Genomic DNA, 20,505 nt, shown 5'->3' with positions numbered 1-20,505 from the left:
TGTACCCTGAAGGTGGCAATGCAGGTCGATAGAGTGGTCAAGAAGGCGTACATCATGCTTGCCTTCATCGGATGGGGTATTGAGTACAAGAGTTGGCAGGTCATGTTACAGTTGTATAGGACTTTGGTTCGGCCACATTTGGAATTCTGCGTGCAGTTCTGGTCGCCACATTACCAGAAGGATGTGGATGCTTTAGAGAGGGTGCAGAGGAAGTTCACCAGGATGTTGCCTGGTATGGAGGGTGCTAGCTATGGAGAAATGTTGAGTAGATTAGGATTGTTTTCGTTGGAAAGATGGAGGTTGAGGGGGGACCTGATTGAGGTCTACAAAATTATGAGAGGTATGGACAGGGTGGATAGCAACAAGCTTTTCCCAAGAGTGGGGGTGTCAGTTACAAGGGGTCACGATTTCAAGGTGAGAGGGGGAAAGTTAAGGGAGATGTGCTTGGAAAGTTTTTTACGCAGAGGGTGGTGGGTGCCTGGAACGCTTTGCCAGCGGAGGTGGTAGAGGCCGGCATGATAGCATCATTTAAGATGCATCTGGACAGATATATGAATGGGCAGGGAACAGAGGGAAGTAGATCCTTGGAAAATAGGCGACAGATAAAGGATCTGGATCGGCGCAGGATGGGAGGGCCGAAGGGCCTGTTCCTGTGCTGTAATTTTCTTTGTTCTTTGTTGTTCAGGGTCCCAGGTTCGATTCCCGACTGGGTCACTGTCTGTGTGGAGTCTGCACGTCCTCCCCCTGTGTGCGTGGGTTTCCTCCGGGTGCTCCGGTTTCCTCCCACAGTCCAAAGATGTGCGGATTAGGTGGATTGGCCATGCTAAATTGCCCGTAGTGTCCTAATAAAAAAAAGTAAGGTTAAGGGGGAGGTTGTTGGGTTACGGGTATAGGGTGGATACGTGGGTTTGAGTAGGGTGATCATGGCTCGGCACAACATTGAGGGCCGAAGGGCCTGTTCTGTGCTGTACTGTTCTATGTTCTATGTTCTTTGATCCCTTTAGCCCCAAGGTCTATATTTAATACCTTCTTGAAATTTCACAATGTTTTCGTCTCAACTATTTTTTTGTGGTAGTGAATTCCACAGATTCACTACTCTCTGGGTGAAGAAATTTCTCCTCACCTCAGTCCTAAAAGGTTTACCTCTTATCTTCAAACTATGACCCCTCGTTCTGAACTCACCCACCATCGGGAACATTCTTTCTGAATCTACCCTGTCTAATTCTGTTAGAAATTTATACATTTCTATGGGATTCCTTCTCACTCTTCAAAACTCCAATAAATATCATCCTAACCGACATAGTCACTCCTCACATGACAGTCCCACCATCCCAGGAATCAGCCTGCTAAACCTTCGCTGCACTCCCTCCATAGCAAGAGCATCCTTCCTCAGGTACCGACACCAAAATTCCACACAATACTCCAAGTGTGGCCTCACCAATGCCCTATACAATTGCAGTAAAACATCCTTATTCTTATGCTCATATCCTCTTGCTATGAAGCAACATACCATTTGCCTTTTATGCTGCCTGCTATACCTGAGCGCTTACTTTCAGCAACTGCTGCACAAAGATACCAAGATCTCGCTGAGTATCCACCTCTCTCAATTTACATCCAATCAAATAATAATCTGCCTTCCTATTGATGCCAAGGTGGCTAACCTCACATTTATCCACGTTATACTGCATCTGCCATGCATATGCCCACTCACCCAGCCTGTCCAAATCCCACTGAAGCATCTCTGCATCCTCACAGTTTACCATCCCACCCAACTTTGTATCATTGCAAATTTGCAAGTACTACATTTAGTTCCTCGTCCAAATCATTAATATATAATGTGAACAGTTGAGGTCCTGGCATGGATCCCTGCCGTACCCCACTAGTCACTGCCTACCAATCAGAAAAAGACCCGTTTATTCCAACTTTTTACTTCCTGTCTGCTAACCAGCTTTCTACACATCTCAAGACACTACCTGCAATCCCATGCGCTTTTACTTTACATAGTAATCTGCTCTGTGAGACGTTGTCGAAAGCCTTCTGAAAGTCTAAACTCCCTGGTCAACTCTTCTAGTTACATCTTAAAGAATTCTTGTAGACATGAGCAAGAAGTCTCCCAGCCACAGGCTCGTCTATTCCAGTGCCCTAGCATTGCAAGTAGTACATGTTGGAGTTTTCCTTCAGTTGTCCAGTTGTACTGAATGGCATCTAAACCCACCCCCCACTGACCAAACTCCTATGCAGCACCTGCAGATCTTCACCACAAAGCTCTGCAGAGTTTGGAGGAGCCATGGTTATCCTGACCTTCAGCGTGGAATCCCTCCCTACAACATTGACCCCGTCCCCAGATGCAACATTTAACCCTCTGACAGTTACCCTCCTACCCTCCCCTATCACTCTCCATCCCGTACGGACAAATGTCCACGTCCTCTCCGTTCCTCATGAGTCCACTGCAACAACTAGATCTGCCCCCCCCCCCCCCTCATTCTGCCGAACTCCAGAATCCACTTCTCCTGTATCCCCTTGAACAACCCTCGGCGTCCCTCGGCTGTGGCCAAACCCTACACCCCTCTACTCTTTCCACCTGTTGCATGAAGGGCTGGACCTGTGAGGGGCATTGGAAAATTCCACCCTGCATCATATTTAAGTAACAACTCCCTGGTGTACTGCAAGCTGATGGCATAGTTCAGGTGTCTCCAATGCATATGCTAGATATCATCTGCAGAAATTTACCCTCTTTATTTTGGTGGAATGTTCAAACTCCTGAAATGTTGCCTTCAACATAGAAACTCCCAGCAGGAGTAGGTCATTTGGCTCTTGAGCCTGATTTACAATTCATGTGATCATGGCTCTATCTCAACACCATACAAGACTAGTTGTGGTGAAATTGTCTTTCAGTGAGCATTCGGGGCATGTTAATCTGAAAATGCTACAATGAAATTTGCATCCCCGTAAAAAGTGTTCACGAATGCCATCAGGAAGCATGGCCCACCCTCGGTTTACTGCTAACTAATACCCAACTATCATTCTGCCATCAGGAAGCATGGCCCACCCTCGGTTTACTGCTAACTAATACCCAACTATCATTCTGCCATCAGGAAGCATGGCCCACCCTCAGTTTACTGCTAACTAATACCCAACTATCATTCTGCCATCAGGAAGCATGGCCCACCCTCAGTTTACTGCTAACTTAATACCCAACTATCATTCTGCCATCAGGAAGCATGGCCCACCCTCGGTTTACTGCTAACTTAATTCCCAACTATCATTCTGCCATCGGGAAGCATGGCCCACCCTCGGTTTACTGCTAACTAATACCCAACTATCATTCTGCCATCGGGAAGCATGGCCCACCCTCGTTTTACTGCTAACTAATACCCAACTATCATTCTGCCATCGGGAAGCATGGCCCACCCTCAGTTTACTGCTAACTAATACCCAACTATCATTCTGCCATCGGGAAGCATGGCCCACCCTCAGTTTACTGCTAACTTAATACCCAACTATCATTCTGCCATCGGGAAGATGACATTTTGCCTCCTGTTCAATAAAGTTTTCCCACCATAGTTTATATTTATAAATTGCTTTAATCAGCTTAACCACAACTGGGTACAGCAACCGAACCCAGTCAATGAAGTCCTGCCGAAACCCGAACCATTCTCCCCCCCACTCGCTCGAACATACATATACAAATTACAATCCCCAACAAACACAAAGAAGAAAATTCCACCCACCATCCCCCACTTAGAACAAAGTTAACCCACATCCAACACTTATCAAGGTCCAAAACCTGGTTCAAAATCAATACATACAAAACCCAAGAAGAAAATAAATTAAGCAGGACAAGTACAGAATTACCCATCCCCAAGTTCAATGTCCTCCATCGCCTGCCAGTCCCCTGTCTTTCACAAAGTTCATTGCCTCCTCCTCCGATGCAAAATAGAGTTCTCGACCTTCATAGGTGACCACAAACAAGCTGGGTACAGCATGCCGAACTTCACCCCCTTCCTAAAGAGGGCCAATTTGACTTTGTCGAAGCTCGCCCTTCACTTAGCCAGTTCCGCACCCAAGTCCTGGTAATTGTGCAGCTTGTTGTCTTCCCATTTGCAGCTCCTCGTCTGCCTTGCCCACCTGAAGATCTGCTCCTTGTCCAGGAACCGGAGCAATCGCACCACCATCACCCTCGGTGGCTTATTCATCCGCGGCTTCCTCGCAAGCACTCCATGGGCCGAGTAAACGCACCTTCTCCCATCAGCTTCTTGAGCATACCACCTATGCCTCGGCGTCCGATCCCTCAATACCCTTCGGGAGACCAACGATCCTTGGGTTCTGCTTGCGCGACATGTACTCCAAATCCTCCACCTTCTCTTGCAGCCTTTTCTGGTGGTCCCTCATCATCTCCATCTCCGCCGCCATCGCGGTTAGCTGGTCCTCGTGCTCAGCCACCGCCTCGTCCACCTTCTTGATCGCCTGTCCCTGGGTTCGAGTGCAGGTACTCTTGTCTTTGCTTGGCAAAACTCTCCTGGAGGAAGTTCACCAGCTGCTCCGTTGACCACTAGGTTGACAATCCCAGTCACTGAGCCTCCGCCATGTTATCCGGTGCCGCTGACTCCACTCCCTTCTTGGTCGAAAAACCTCTTCTTTGCAGACCACTTCTGGTCCACGACTCCATAAACTGGTAGGGCATTCTTCTGTTCTTCAGCAGCCAGCAATTGTGGGGATGGGACGTTGCCCATTCGGCGTGGCCCTTTCGGCGTGACCCATTCGGCGTGGCCCATTCGGCGTGGCCCTTTCGGCGTGGCCCTTTCGGCGTGGCCCATTCGGCGTGGCCCATTCGGCGTGGCCCATTCGGCGTGGCCCATTCGGCGTGACCCATTCGGCGTGGCCCATTCGGCGTGGCCCATTCGGCGTGGCCCATTCGGCGTGGCCCTTTCGGCGTGGCCCATTCGGCGTGGCCCATTCGGCGTGGCCCATTCGGCATGGCCCATTCGGCGTGGCCCATTCGGCGTGGCCCTTTCGGCGTGGCCCTTTCGGCGTGGCCCATTCAGCGTGGCCCATTCGGCGTGGCCCATTCGGCGTGGCCCATTCGGCGGAGGAATTTTTCGGCGGAGGAATTTTTCTGCTCGGGACAGGCTTCAGAAAGACAGGTTAGTGCAATGAGCAGACATTTAATATCGGTCTTGCTCTTGCTCTTAGTTCTAGGATGCGCAGCATTTCTCTCCCGCTTTAGAGGCTGTCCCTGGTTTGCACATGAGCAGTGGGTGACTCCGGAAGGAGCCGGCGAGGTGAAGCGGACAGGCGGCCCAGTTCAGGGGGACAGCAGCCGGCGAGGTGAAGCGGACAGGCGGCCCAGTTCAGGGGGACAGCAGCCGGCGAGGTGAAGCGGACAGGCGGCCCAGTTCAGGGGGACAGCAGCCGGCGAGGTGAAGCGGACAGGCGGCCCGGTTCAGGGGGATAGCAGCCGGCGAGGTGAAGCGGACAGGCGGCCCAATTCAGGGGGACAGCAGCCGGCGAGGTGAAGCGGACAGGCGGCCCAATTCAGGGGGACAGCAGCCGGCGAGGTGAAGCGGACAGGCGGCCCGGTTCAGGGGGACAGCAGCCGGCGAGGTGAAGCGGACAGGCGGCCCAGTTCAGGGGGACAGCAGCCGGCGAGGTGAAGCGGACAGGCGGCCCAGTTCAGGGGGACAGCAGCCGGCGAGGTGAAGCGGACAGGCGGCCCAGTTCAGGGGGACAGCAGCCGGCGAGGTGAAGCGGACAGGCGGCCCAGTTCAGGGGGACAGCAGCCGGCGAGGTGAAGCGGACAGGCGGCACAGTTCAGGGGGACAGCAGCCGGCGAGGTGAAGCGGACAGGCGGCCCAGTTCAGGGGGACAGCAGCCGGCGAGGTGAAGCGGACAGGCGGCCCAGTTCAGGGGGACAGCAGCCGGCGAGGTGAAGCGGACAGGCGGCCCAGTTCAGGGGGACAGCAGCCGGCGAGGTGAAGCGGACAGGCGGCCCAGTTCAGGGGGACAGCAGCCGGCGAGGTGAAGCGGACAGGCGGCCCAGTTGAGGGGGACAGCAGCCAGCCAGGTGAAGCGGACAGGCGGCCCGGTTCAGGGGGACAGCAGCCGGCGAGGTGAAGCGGACAGGCGGCCCAGTTCAGGGGGACAGCACCCCCCCCCACCCCCAAGGTTTAAAAGGTTTATTCAAAACCTTGGAACCATTTCACCTTTGCTCCTGAGAGGGGAATGGGACGTTTCGGCGTGGCCAATTCGGCGTTTTAATTAAGGTTTTTTAACTAGGTTTTTAAAATATTTTTAAAAGTGACGCCGAAATGTCCTGACGCCTAAACGGCCACGTCGAATCAGCCAATTATTTCCCTGACGCCGAATGGGCCACGCCGAATGGGCTACGCCGAAACGTACCAAACCCTCCAATTGTACCACTCAAATTCCCCATATGAAGGGGGAAAAGGTCCCAAAAGTCCACCACGAGCAGGAGCTACCAAATAAGCAGCCTCTCACTCCATGGCCACTACTGGAAGTGGAACTGAACACCTTTATGAAGCAGGTGAGGAGGAGGGTGTAGGTGAACCCATGGAGGTTCACACCTTCTTCTCCCAGGTCCACAATGTTTACACCCAGAATTGGTGCTTCCAGGGGTGGTAGTGGCGGAATACTCTGCAATAGTCACCTCCGACCACACTGCACACTACGTGGATCTGTGGTTGGACACGGGCTGGGCCCAATGCCCCCCATGGAGGCTGAACACAGCCCTTCTCGCCAATAAGGGGTTCTGTGAAAGAATGTCGCAAGGCATCAATGGGTACATATCCTGCAACCAGAACAGGGAGGTCTCACCCTCCACATTCTGGGAGGCACTGAAGGTGGTAATAAGGGGGGGAATAATTGCATACAGGGCACGCAGGGACAGGAAGTAGAGGGCAACTTACAGCAGCTGGTTTACTCCATACTGGATGTGGATCAGCAGTATTCCCCGGTCGGTTGCCACCGTGGAACTACTGGCTGAGAGGGAAAAATCACAAATGGAATTGTGGGAAAGCAGTGAAATCACAGCAGGAAAGCAGTGAACCAACTCCATCAGACACGGGGGATCTTCTATGAGCATGAGGTCAAGGCCAGCCGGCTACTGGCTCACCAGATGAGAAGGCAAGCAGCCATGAGGGAAATAGCACAGGTGAGGTGTGAGAGCGGCAAGCTAATTGCAGTGCCACACGAGATCAATAACGTCTGTGTGACTTACTACCAAGAGCTGTACACCTCCGAGTCCCCTGCAAGACACCAGACAATATGCTTATTGCATCACGGGTGGGGGTGTGTGGGGTGGTGGGGCTGTGTTGGGTAGGGGTTGTATTGAGGAGGGAGGTTTAGGGATGGTGGTGGTCGAACAGGGTTGGTGTTGAGGTTGGGGTGGTGTGGGTGTGATTGTGTTGTGGGGGTGGGTGACACATGTGCCATGGTGTGCCACAACTCAGCGGGGTCTCACTTCTTTGCCCGTTGTACACCTCCGCCCCGGTGACTTACCTTTCTTGAGGCCTGCAGACCATGCCCAGTGTCCTTTCCTCGACCGCTGAGAGGCTGCAGGCCGGCAGCTTCCCCTCCAGTCTTCTCTGACCACCCATCACACCATATGGTTGCAACGCCCCCCCTCACCCCTCCCCCGGCCTGAACACCCTGCCCAACCGGCAAACACACACCTGGGGACCACCCAAGGCAGCCCCCAGTGAGGGCAGTGCCAGCCAATGGTGCCCCAAGCAGCAGGGACGGGCACCAGGACTGGGGGCATCAACGGGGCGGGGGGAAGAACATGCGTGGGCGGAGCCCGCTGGGCCTCCATGTAGCCCATGGTACCTGGATGGGCACAGGAGTATGCGCCATGCTAACACGGTGGCCTTTCACCCACTGCAGAGAATGCCATTCGAACATCAACCTGCGATGCTGGTCGCTATGGTGATGGCCGCAGCCCTGCACGATAACCTGTGGCCGCGTGAGAGGGAGAAGCTGCAGCAGAGGACCGGGCTGCAGAGGGGCAGGTGGCAGTCGCACAGGCTGGAGTGCCAGCCGCCCAACAGGTCAAGGAATAAAGAACAAAGAAAAATTACAGCACTGGAACAGGCCCTTCGGCCCTCCCAGCCTGCGCCGATCCAGATCCTCAATCTAAAACTGTCGCCTATTTTCTAAGGATCGGTATCCATCTGCTCCCTACTCATTCATGTATCTGTCCAGATACATCTTAAATGATGCTATCGTGCCCGCCTCTACCACCTCCGCCGGCAATGCATTCCAGGCACCCACCACCCTCTGCGTAAAGAACTTTCCACGCATATCTCCCTTAAACTTTTCCCCTCTCTCCTTGGATTTGTGACCCCTAGTAATTGAGTCCCCCACTCTGGGGAAAAAGCTTCTTGCTATCCACCCTGTCCATACCTCTCATGATTTTGTTGATGTCAATGAGGTCCCCCCCTCAACCTCCATCTTTCTAATGAAAATAATCCTAATCTACTCAACCTCTCTTCATAGCTAGCGCCCTCCATACCAGGCAACATCCTGGTGAACCTCCTCTGCACCTTCTTCAAAGCATCCACATCTTTTTGGTAATGTGGCGACCAGAACCAAAGTCTTATCAACTGTAACATGACCTGCCAACTCTTGTACTCAATACCCCTTCTGATGAAGGAAAGCATGCCGTATGCCTTCTTAACCACTCCATCGACCTGCGCAGCCACCTTCAGGGCACAATGGACCTGAACACCCAGATCTCTCTGTACATCAATTTTCCCCAAGTCTTTTTCATTTACCGTATAGTCCACTCTTGAATTGGATCTTCCAAAATGCATCACCTCGCATTTGCCCGGATTGAACTCCATCTGCCATTTCTCCGCCCAACTCTCCAATCTATCTATATTCTGCTGAATTCTCTGATCGACCCCTTCACTATCTGCTACTCCACCAATCTTAGTGTCACCTGCAAACTTGCTAATCAGACCATCTATACCTTCCTACAGATCATTTATGTGTATTACAAACAACAGTGGTCCCAGCACGGATCCCTGTGGAACACCACTTGTCACAGTTATCCATTTTGAGAAACTCCCTTCCACTACTGCTCTCTATCTCCTGGTGCCCAGACAGTTCTTTATCCATTTAGCTAGTACACCCTGGACCCCATGAGACTTCACTTTCTTCATCAGCCTACCATGGGGAACCTTATCAAATGCCTTACTGAAGTCCATGCATATGACATCTACAACCCTTCCCTCATCAACTTTGTCACTTCCTCAAAGAATTCTAGTAAGTTGGTAAGACATGACCTTCCCTGCACAAAACCATGTTGCCTATCACTGATAGGCCCATGGGAATAGATCCTATCCCTCAATATCTTCTCCAGCAGCTTCCCTACCACTGACTTCAGGCTCACCGGTCTATAATTCCCTGGATTATCCCTGCTACCCTTCTTAAACAAGGGGACAACATTAGCAATTCCTCAGTCCTCCGGTACCTCATCCATGTTCAAGGATGCTGCAAAGATATCTGTTAAGGCCCCAGCTATTTCTGGGTAGCACGGTAGCAGAGTGGTTAGCACAATTGCTTCACCGCTCCAGGGTCCCAGGTTAGATTCCCGGCTTGGGTCACTGTCTGTGTGGAGTCTGCACGTTCTCCCGGTGTGTGCGTGGGTTTCCTCCGGGTGCTTCGGTTTCCTCCCACAATCCAAAACTGTGCAGATTAGGTGGATTGCCCTTAGTCCAAAATTGCCTTTAATGTTGGGTGGGGTTACTGGGTTATGGGAATAGAACATAGAACATAGAACACTACAGCGCAGTACGGGCCCTTCGGCCCTCGATGTTGCGCCGACCTGTGAAACCATCTGAAGCCTATCTGACCTACACTATTCCATTTTCATCCATATGTCTATCCAGTGACCACTTAAATGCCCTTAAAGTTGGCGCGTCTACTACTGTTGCAGGCAGGGCTTTCCACACCCCTACTACTCTCTGAGTAAAGAAACTGCCTCTGACATCTGTCCTATATCTATCACCCCTCAATTTAAAGCTATGTCCCCTCATGTTGGTCATCTCCATCCGAGGAAAAAGACTCACTGTCCACCCTATCTAACCCTCTGACTATCTTATATGTCTCTATTAAGTCACCTCTCAGCCTTCTCCTCTCTAACAAAAACAACCTCAATTCCCTGAACCTTTCCTCGTAAGACCATCCCTCCATACCAGGCAACATCCTAGTAAATCTCCTCTGAACCCTTTCCAAAGCTTCCACATCCTTCCTATAATGTGGTGACCAGAACTGCACACAGTACTCCAGGTGCGGCCGCACCAGAGTTATGTACAGCTGCAGCATGACCTTGTGGCTCCGAAACTCAATCCCCCTGCTGATAAAGGCTAGCACAACATATGCCTTCTTAACAGCCCTATCAACCTGGGTGGCAACTTTCAGGGATTTATGTACCTGGATGCCGAGATAGAACATAGAACAGTACAGCACAGAACAGGCCCTTCGGCCCTCGATGTTGTGCCGAGCAATGATCACCCTACCCAAACCCACGCATCCACTCTAATTGTAACCCAACAACTCCCCCCCTTAACCTTACTATTAGGACACTACGGGCAATTTAGCATGGCCAATCCACCTAACCCGCACATCTTTGGACTGTGGGAGGAAACCGGAGCACCCGGAGGAAACCCACGCACACATGGGGAGGACGTGCAGACTCCACACAGACAGTGACCCAGCCGGGAATCGAACCTGGGACCCTGGAGCTGTGAAGCATTTATGCTAACCACCATGCTACCATGCTGCCCATCTTTCCTCTCTGATGAACAGATCTCTCTGTTCATCTACACTACCAAGAATCTTGCCATTAGCCCAGTACTCTGCAGTCCTGTTACTCCTTCCAAAGTGAACCACCTCACACTTTTCCGCATTAAACTCCATCTGCCACCTCTCAGCCCAGCTCTGCAGCTTATCTATGTCCCTCTGTATCCTACAACATCCTTCAGCACTATCCACAACTCCACCAACCTTTGTGTCATCTGCAAATTTACTAACCCATCCTTCTACACCCTCTTCCAGGTCATTTATAAAAATGACAAACAGCAGTGGCCCCAAAACAGATCCTTGCGGTACACCACTAGTAACTGAACTCCAGGATGAACATTTGCCATCAACCACCACCCTCTGTCTTCTTTCAGCTAGCCAATTACTGATCCAAACCGCTAAATCACCTTCAATTCCATACTTCCTTATTTTCTGCAATAGCCTACCGTGGGGAACCTTATCAAACGCCTTACTGAAATCTATATACACCACATCAACAGCTTTACCCTGATCCACCTGTTTGGTCACCTTCTCAAAAAACTCAATAAGGTTTGTGAGGCATGACCTACCCTTCACAAAGCCGTGTTGACTATCGCTAATCAACTTGTTCTTTTCAAGATGATTATAAACCCTATCTCTTATAACCTTTTCCAACATTTTACCCACAACCGAAGTAAGGCTCACAGGTCTATAATTACCAGGGTTGTCTCTACTCCCCTTCTTGAACAAGGGGACAACATTTGCTATCCTCCAGTCTTCCGGCACTATTCCTGTCGACAAAGACGACATAAAGATCAAAGACAAAGGCTCTGCAATCTCCTCCCTGGCTTCCCAGAGAATCCTAGGATAAATCCCATCTGGCCCAGGGGACTTATCTATTTTGACATTTTCCAAAATTGATAACACCTCCTCCTTTTGAACCTCAATTCCATCTAGCCTGGTCGACTGAACCTGAGTATTCTCGACAACATTGTCTTTCTCCAGTGTAAACACTGATGAAAAATATCCATTCAACGCTTCCCCTATCTCCTCTGATTCCACACACAACTTTCCACTACTATCCTTGATTGGCCCTAATCTTACTCTAGTCATTCTTTTGTTCCTGATATACCTATAGAAAGCCTTAGGGTTTTCCTTGATCCTATCCGCCAACGACTTTTCGTGTCCTCTCCTCGCTCTTCTTAACTCTCCCTTTAGGTCCTTCCTGGCTAACTTGTAACTCTCAAGTGCCCTAACTGAGCCTTCATGTCTCATCCTAACATAAGCCTTCTTCTTCCTCTTGACAAGTGCTTCAACTTCCTTAGTAAACCACGGTTCCCTTGCTCGACAACTTCCTCCCTGCCTGACAGGTACATACTTATCAAGGACACGCAGTAGCTGTTCCTTGAAAAAGCTCCACATTTCGATTGTACCCATCCCCTGCAGTTTCCTTCCCCATCCTATACATCCTAAATCTTGCTGAATAGCATCATAATTGCCTTTACCCCAGCTATAATTCTTGCCTTGCGGTATATACCTATCCCTGCCCATTGCTAAAGTAAACATAACCGAGTTGTGATCACTATCACCAAAGTGCTCACCTACATCTAAATCTAACACCTGGCCGGGTTCATTACCCAGTACCAAATCCAATGTGGCCTCGCCCCTTGTTGGCCTGTCTACATACTGTGTCAGAAAACCCTCCTGCACACACTGTACAAAAACTGACCCATCTATAGTACTCGAACTATAGTATTTCCAATCAATATTTGGAAAGTTAAAAGTCCTCCATAACAACTACCCTGTTACTCTCGCTCCTGTCGAGAATCATCTTTGCAATCCTTTCCTCTACATCTCTGGAACTATTCGGAGGTCTATAGACAACTCCCAACAGGGTGACCTCTCCTCTCCTGTTCCTAACCTCGGCCCATACTACCTCAGTAGACGAGTCCTCAAACGTCCTTTCTGCCGCCGTAATACTTTCCTTGATTAACAATGCCACACACCCCCCTCTTTTACCATCTTCTCTGTTCTTACAGAAACATCTAAATCCTGGAACCTGCAACAATCATTCCTGTCCCTGCTCTACCCATGTCTCCGAAATAGCCACAACATCGATATCCCAGGTACCAACCCATGCTGCAAGCACACCCACCTTATTCTGGATGCTCCTGGCGTTGAAGTAGACACACTTCAAACCAGCGTCTTGCTTGCCGGTGCCCTCTTTCGAACTTTTAACACTATCCCTGACCTCACTACTCTCAACATCCTGTACACTGGGACTACAATTTAGGTTCCCATCCCCCTGCTGAATTAGTTTAAACCCCCCCGAAGAGCACTAGCAAATCTCCCCCCCCAGGATATTGGTACCCCTCTGGTTCAGGTGAAGACCATCCTGCTTGTATAGGTCCCACCTACCCCAGAATGAGCCCCAATTATCCAGGAAACCAAAACGCTCCCTCCTGCACCATCCCTGTAGCCACGTGTTCAACTCCTCTCTCTCCTTATTTCTCACTTTGCTAGCACGTGGCACGGGTAACAACCCAGAGATAACAACTCTGTTTGTTCTAGCTCTCAGCTTCCACCCTAGCTCCCTGAATTTCTGTCTCAAATCCCCATCTCTCTTCCTACCTATGTCGTTGGTACCTATGTGGACCACGACTTGGGGCTGCTCCCCCTCCCCCTTAAGGATCCCAAAAACACGATCAGAGACATCACGAACCCTGGCACCTGGGAGGCAACACACCAACCGTGAGTCTCTTTCGTTCCCACAGGGTGGGGGTGTGGGCTTGGGTAGAGTGCTCTTTCCAAGAGGCAGTGCAGACTTGATGGGCCGAATGGCCTCCTGCACTGTAAATTCTATGATTCTATTTCCTCTCTCACTTCCCTCAGTAACCTGGGATAGATCCCATCCGGACCTGGGGACTTATCCATCTTAATGCCTTTTAGAATACACAACACATCCTCCCTCCTTATGCCGACTTGACCTAGAGTAATCAAACATCTATCCCTAACCTCAACATCTGTCATGTCCCTCTCCTCGGTGAATACTGATGCAAAGAACTTGTTAAGAATCTCACCCATTTTCTCTGACTCCACGTATAACTTTCCTCCTTTGTCCTTGAGTGGCCCAACCCTTTCTCTAGTTACCCTCTTGCTCCTTATATATGAATAAAAGGCTTTGGGATTTTCCTTAACCCTGTTTGCTAAAGATATTTCATGACCCCTTTTGGCCCTCTTGACTCCTCGTTTCAGATTGGTCCTACATTCTCGATATTCTCCCAAAGCTTTGTCTGTCTTCAGTCGCCTGGACCCTATGTATGCTTCCTTTTTCCTCTTAGCTAGTCTCACAATTTCACCAGTCATCCATGGTTCTCATGGCCATTTCTATCCCCCATTTTCACAGGGACATGTCTGTCCTGCACTCTAATCAACCTCTCTTTAAAAGCCTCCCACATATCAAATGTGGATTTACCTTCAAACAGCTGCTCCCAATCCACATTCCCCAGCTCCTGCTGAATGAGGAGGAGGACGTGCCATGGAGCCACCACATGTCATTCAAGGACTTGCTGGACCGAGCATGCAGACAGAGACAGCGGATGAGCAGAGGGACTGTGAGACATATCTGCCAGATGATGGCACACCAGGCACTGCGGGGGTTGGGGGAGGACACGTGCTTCTGGTGACCGTCAAGGTGATGATCACCCTGAACCTTTATGCGACGAGGTCCTTCCAGGCACTGAGTGGGGACCTGTCCGGGATCTCGCAGGCCTCAGCGCACAGGTGCATCCGTGTCATCATGGATGCCCTATGTGCACGTGCGGATCGGTACATACATTCCATGTGGACTGCCCCCACCAGGGTGCCGGGCAGCGAGGTTCGCTGCCATTGCCAGGATGCCCCAGGTCCAGGGGATGATCGACAGGATGTATGTCATCCTACAGGCACCAGCGGTTAACAGGCCACTGTGCAGAGACCTGATACAATTACGCCATTACAATGACCAGGGGTGTGGTTGAGCGTGCTTCGGCACCCTCATGGTGCACTTCATGTGCCTGGACCGCTCTACGAGGCAGAAAGGGTCGCCCGCACCATGGTGGTCTGCTGCGTATTCCACAATATAGCACAGCAGAGGGGCGATGTGCTGGAGGAGGAGGTTGAGAAGGAAGGGCAGGCCTCGTCCGATGAGGCGGATGTGGGGGAAGGGGTCGATGAGCAGGGCATGGGGCCCAGGCAGGCAAGGCTGCACAATGCCATTGCTAGGGCCAGCATGCACGGGATGCCCTCATTGCACCAGATAGTGTCCCAGGAGCCTTTTCACTAATGTGCCCACCGAGGTGATAGTCTCTGAGATGGTGGATATTGGAGACAGCTGTGACAGAAAGCCCGTGTCCTCTTCTGACCCGAGCTCCGCGGTCTTGAATATGGACCAGTTCACTGACTCCAAGCAGTCACATAGGAGCTCGTCTGTTTCCTCGAACCAGTACTGCGTGACCTTCTTAACCAGATACTCTCGCTTAAGTTTCTGCTTGTATGTCGGGAGAAGGAGCAGTGTCTTATGGTCCGATCTTCCAAAGTGCAGTCGGGGGATGGACCAGTAGGCACCCTTGATGTTTGTGTAGCAGTGGTCGAGAATGTTGGCACTTCTAGTGAGACAGGAGATGTGTTGGTGGAATTTTGGCAGTACGCTCTTGAGGTTGGCCTGGTTGAAGCCCCCGGCCACAATAAACAAGGTATCCAGTTATTCTGTTTCACTGCTATTTATAGCGGTGTACAATTCATCAAGTACCTTCTTCGCTGCTATTGCTGCTTGTCTAGCAGTCGTCATCCTCTTGTCTTCAACATGGGTCCAGAACTAGGGGACATAGTTTGAAGTTAAGGGGTGAACGTTTTAGGACAGATATGAGGAGAAATTGCTTCACCCAGAGAATGGTGAATCTGTGGAATTCGCTACCACAGTTGAGGCCAAAACATTGTGTAATTTCAAGAAGGAATAGATATAGCTCTTGGGCCTATCACCTGGTTTGTAAATTTGAACACAATTAATGTTGTTAATAGAAATACCTATTATTAAACATACAGCAAATATAACAGGTTAACTATTATCTAATTCCGAACTGCCCCCCCCTCTTAAACTAACCCTTCCCTCTGCACACACACAACACAGACAAACGGAGAGAGGAAAAGAGGGGTGTAAAATAATGATAAAATAAAATGAAAAATAGCCTTTTTTTCCAGATGGTTGTCTTCTAGCACATGCTCCTTCAATTTAAGCTTTCAGTTTGAGGTTTTTGTTTTCAATTGGTAATGAGTTTTATTGTAGATTCATTCTGGTCTCTGGACAGCTATGCAGCTTTTCAGAGAAAAATAAGAGGAAAGGAGAGAGAGCAGGACCTTTCCCCTGAGCATCCAGGACACAACTGATCTTCCTTCCATCTCTGAAGAATATCATCCCATTCAGGCAGGATCCAATCACTGTCTGTTTCTGGGCAGAAAGACGGCCTTTTGGGCAATTCATTGGCCACCAGTCAACCAATCGAACTGAGTCCCACCGATCTCGGGTGCTTAAAAGTCTGAGTTCTGCTGTCTGAAGGCTCGTACAGTGGTCTCTTTTATAACTTTTGAGTCTTCACTCTCCCTGCCTGACTTAAAAAGATGTGTCCATTAAGCATCCATGGATCAAAATGGTAACAGCAAATTGAAGGGGGAAAAAAGGGAATCAACAGGGAGGGCCCTTACACTATAAACAAGTAAATGCTTCTCAAATCTATCTGCAGAATACTCCCCTTGCAACATTACCTAATTTTTACGACCCCTTAATCACAGTTTCAGCAGATATACTCGCTGTTTGCATCTTATACCCATTTTTTATAACGTTAGAACATAGAACGATACAGCGCAGTACAGGCCCTTCGGCCCTCAATGTTGCACTGACATGGAAAAAACTAAAGGCCATCTAACCTACACTATGCCTTTATCATCCATATGCTTATCCAATAAACTTTTAAATGCCCTCAATGTTGGCGAGTTCACTACTGTTGCAGGTAGGGCATTCCACGGCCTCACCACTCTTTGTGTAAAAAACCCACCTCTGACCTCTGGCCTATATCTATTACCCCTCAATTTAAGGCTATGTCCCCTCGTGCTAGCCACCTCCATCCGTGGGAGAAGGCTCTCGCTGTCCACCCTATCTAACCCTCTGATCATTTTGTATGCCTCTATTAGGTCACCTCTTAACCTTCTTCTCTCTAACGAAAACAACCTCAAGTCCATCAGCCTTTCCTCATAAGATTTTCCCTCCATACCAGGCAACATCCTGGTAAATCTCCTCTGCACCCTTTCCAAAGCTTCCACGTCCTTCCTATAATGAGGCGACCAGAACTGTACGCAATACTCCAAATGCGGCCATACTAGAGTTTTGTACAACTGCAACATGACCTCATGGCTCCGGAACTCAATCCCTCTACCAATAAAGGCCATCACACCATAGGCCTTCTTCACAACCCTATCAACCTGGGTGGCAACTTTCAGGGATCTATGTACATGGACACCGAGATCCCTCTGCTCATCCGTTATTGCAACAAATATAAAATATAACAATGTTTTACACTTATTACACTATTAATTGTAGTTAATGTCTCTAGAACTTCTCTGTGCTAATAATTTCATTAATTGACTTGCTGACATCCTTACCCTGTTTGAAGTTTTTCACTTTCCATCCCCTAATTTGAATGAATGCCTTGGTTTAGAGAAGGAAAAAGAGAAATACTCAGCATCAATCATTTATTTCATTCCTATAACATTGCACTTTGACTTTTTAAAAATATGGTCCCTTAGCTCTGAACCCATCGAGCCACAAATGAATAAAAATAAATTATTTTATAATGGGATCTAGTGATAAAACTCTCTTGTCTGTATAAAAAGGAATTTCATTTTCTCAGGATGCCACAACATTCCCTGCAACCAATTAAATGTTGTTGCTGTTACTTAATGGGAATCTCAGCAACCAATTTGCACACAAAGTCCCACAAATAGCAATTAAATCAATGACCGATTTATTTGGCCTTCATTTCACCAGTTTAGTTATTACCTACCACTACATGATATCTAATTTTATGATTACGTATTGTTAGCAAAGGACATGGCAAGGACTTGTCCACTTTGGAAAATGATGTGCTCACTTGGCAGGGAGCTTGGGAGGTGTGGGAGGGTGGGGTGGCGCAGTTATGTGGCATCTGCAGTTTTTTACCACTGGAAAATAATTACCCCAATGCCCCAGCATAAATCACTCTTCGGAAATGACAAATGTGGAGAAAAATCAGGGGAAGAATTGAAGGTGGTGAAGGTTTGTTTTCATTTTTTCCTCCACTATCTTGTAATAATGCTTGCAAAATGCACAATAATATATTGCTTCCTATTGAATTAGTAATTTCAAAGTGTTTGACATAACATTCTAAAAAACAACTCCTGATGTTGTTTAATACTGAAAGGATGCACTTCAGTAAAGTAGCATGCACCTGTGCACAAGCAATCAGAGTTTCATAGACCTACTTATTTCATTCCGAGTCGCTTCTGCTTCCCTTTGTATGTGCAATGTTATTGAAATAGGAAGGAAACAATCATCCTTTGTTCTCCTATAAAGAACAATGCTGAAATAAATATGTTTAAGGAACACTACAATGCTCTTCAGAAATTATAAAGGAAGGCCAATATTTTTAACATCCAACATTGGTGCTGTATACAATGCATGTATGATTAAATGACGTTTTTCACAATAGGGCACCATCTTTGAAGTCTGGTAATCTAAATTTAAGGTTTGAAATAATAGGAATTATCACTTAAAGGGGCAGCACGGTAGCATTGTGGATAGCACAATCGCTTCACAGCTCCAGGGTCCCAGGTTCGATTCCGGCTTGGGTCACTGTCTGCACATCCTCCCCGTGTGTGCGTGGGTTTCCTCCGGGTGCTCCGGTTTCCTCCCACAGTCCAAAGATGTGCAGGTTAGGTGGATTGGCCATGATAAATTGCCCTTAGTGTTGGATGGGGTTACTGGGTTATGGGGATAGGGTGGAGGTGTTAACCTTGGGTAGGGTGCTCTTTCCAGGAGCCGGTGCAGACTCGATGGGCCGAATGGCCTCCTTCTGCACTGTAAATTCTATGTAAAAGAGCAAAAATGTGTATATATATATTTAGGTACTAAAATAATGAGATGAAATTCATTTACGTTTGATGCTTATTTTTAAGCATGTAAAAATAAAAACACTTCTAAATGCCTGTGGAATGTTCTCAGGTCAGTTAATGATTGTGAGTATTAGAAAAATCATCTTTACAAGATGGAATTAAAAGCAATCTCAGAAACTGTCTGTATGGTAATAAAATAGGATATCACATATTATGTGGTAAATAAGAATCTAAATGGGATAGAAGAGCAAAATATAAATGCTTCTTGGTGGCACAGCGAAGGTTCACTAGTTTGGTTCCTGGTCAGTTGTATGATGAAACAAACCTGTTGGACTTTAACCTGGTGTTGTAAGACTTCTTACTGTGCTCACCCCAGTCCAACGCCGGCATCTCCACATCATAGTTGTATGATGAGCAGCTGAGTAAGTTTGGCAGATACTCTCTGGAGTTTACAAGTCTGAGAACTGACCTCATTAAAACATTCACGATTCTGAAGGGGTGTTAATCTATATAATCACAGGGTCAAGAAAAGTGGGCTCCAGATGTGCCAAACACCATGGGGCCCAGTGGCTGCAGGAGACAGGATTCATTGCTCTAAATGGAGTTGTATGTTGTCCCCCAGGCCAGGCAGCCAGAGGCAGAGCTACAAACTGAATTGAAAAAAAATCCGTAATCCTTTGATTTTTTTTAAAGCTGGTCTGTCAGTGTCCAGTCAATTTCACTGATTTGCTGCTCCGTTTCTGACCTTTGAACATCTTTGTGATTCCAGTTGATCTTGAAAAGCCCATTGAAAACTACTAATCAGGCCAAAGTTCAACAGCAGAGCAGCAACTGAGTTTTCTTGCTTGAAAAATGGTAATTGCAATCTCTATTTTAGAGAAGTGTGTCTGGGGGGGAGCTATCGGAGGGGTGGGGGTATATTGGAGAGCTGGGGAGGTTGGGGGCATATTGTAGCTGTCAGGGGTAGTTGGATGGGTGTTTGAAGGATGGGTTGCAGTTGTTGGAGGGGTGGGATAGGTTGGTGGGTGTTGGAGTGGAGGTTGGGATGATTTTACAGGGAAGGGTTGGAAAGGGTGAAGTTCAGTGGTGTTGGAAGAATTTTTATTTGTTCATAGGATGTGGGCTTTGCTGGCTAGGCTAGCATTCATTGCCCATCGCTAATTGCCCTTGAGAAGGTGGTGGTGAACTGCCTTGTACCAGTGTACACCATGTGGTATAGGTACACCCACAGTGCTATTAGGGAGGGCATTCCAGAACTTTGAAGCAGCCACAGATAAGGAACTTCGAAACATTTCCAAGTCAAGTGGCTTGGAGGGGAACTTCTAGGTGGCGGTGTTCCCATGTATCTGCTACCCTTGATAACTTTGGTGGCGACCATGGAGTGAGTGGTTGGACACATGGCGGCTCCTGCTTGAATGTGTTGTTTTGCTCCCTTTTATCGAACTTTGGGGAATTTCAGCAGAAATATTGTGCAGAGAGCGGAGGGGGTTCAGTTCTCCCCCAGATGGGCATGTCTGCGAG

General features: G+C 48.8%; 1 long non-coding RNA gene across 1 annotated transcript in view; it reads right to left on the bottom strand.

Annotated features, from left to right (window-relative positions):
* The window catches only part of LOC119966015, a 183,987-nt gene that overhangs the window by 113,032 nt on the left and 50,450 nt on the right, over positions 1–20,505 (bottom strand). The window contains exon 2 of the long non-coding RNA XR_005460658.1: positions 17,497–17,542. This is a non-coding gene — a long non-coding RNA (uncharacterized LOC119966015). The remainder of the gene's footprint in view (positions 1–17,496; positions 17,543–20,505) is intronic.

The sequence above is a fragment of the Scyliorhinus canicula genome, chromosome 5, assembly GCF_902713615.1.
Source record: "Scyliorhinus canicula chromosome 5, sScyCan1.1, whole genome shotgun sequence".
In the NCBI taxonomy this organism is placed as follows: Eukaryota; Metazoa; Chordata; class Chondrichthyes; order Carcharhiniformes; family Scyliorhinidae; genus Scyliorhinus; species Scyliorhinus canicula.
Note: the sequence above shows the minus strand (reverse complement) of the source record. Positions and strands in the feature narration are given on the sequence as shown.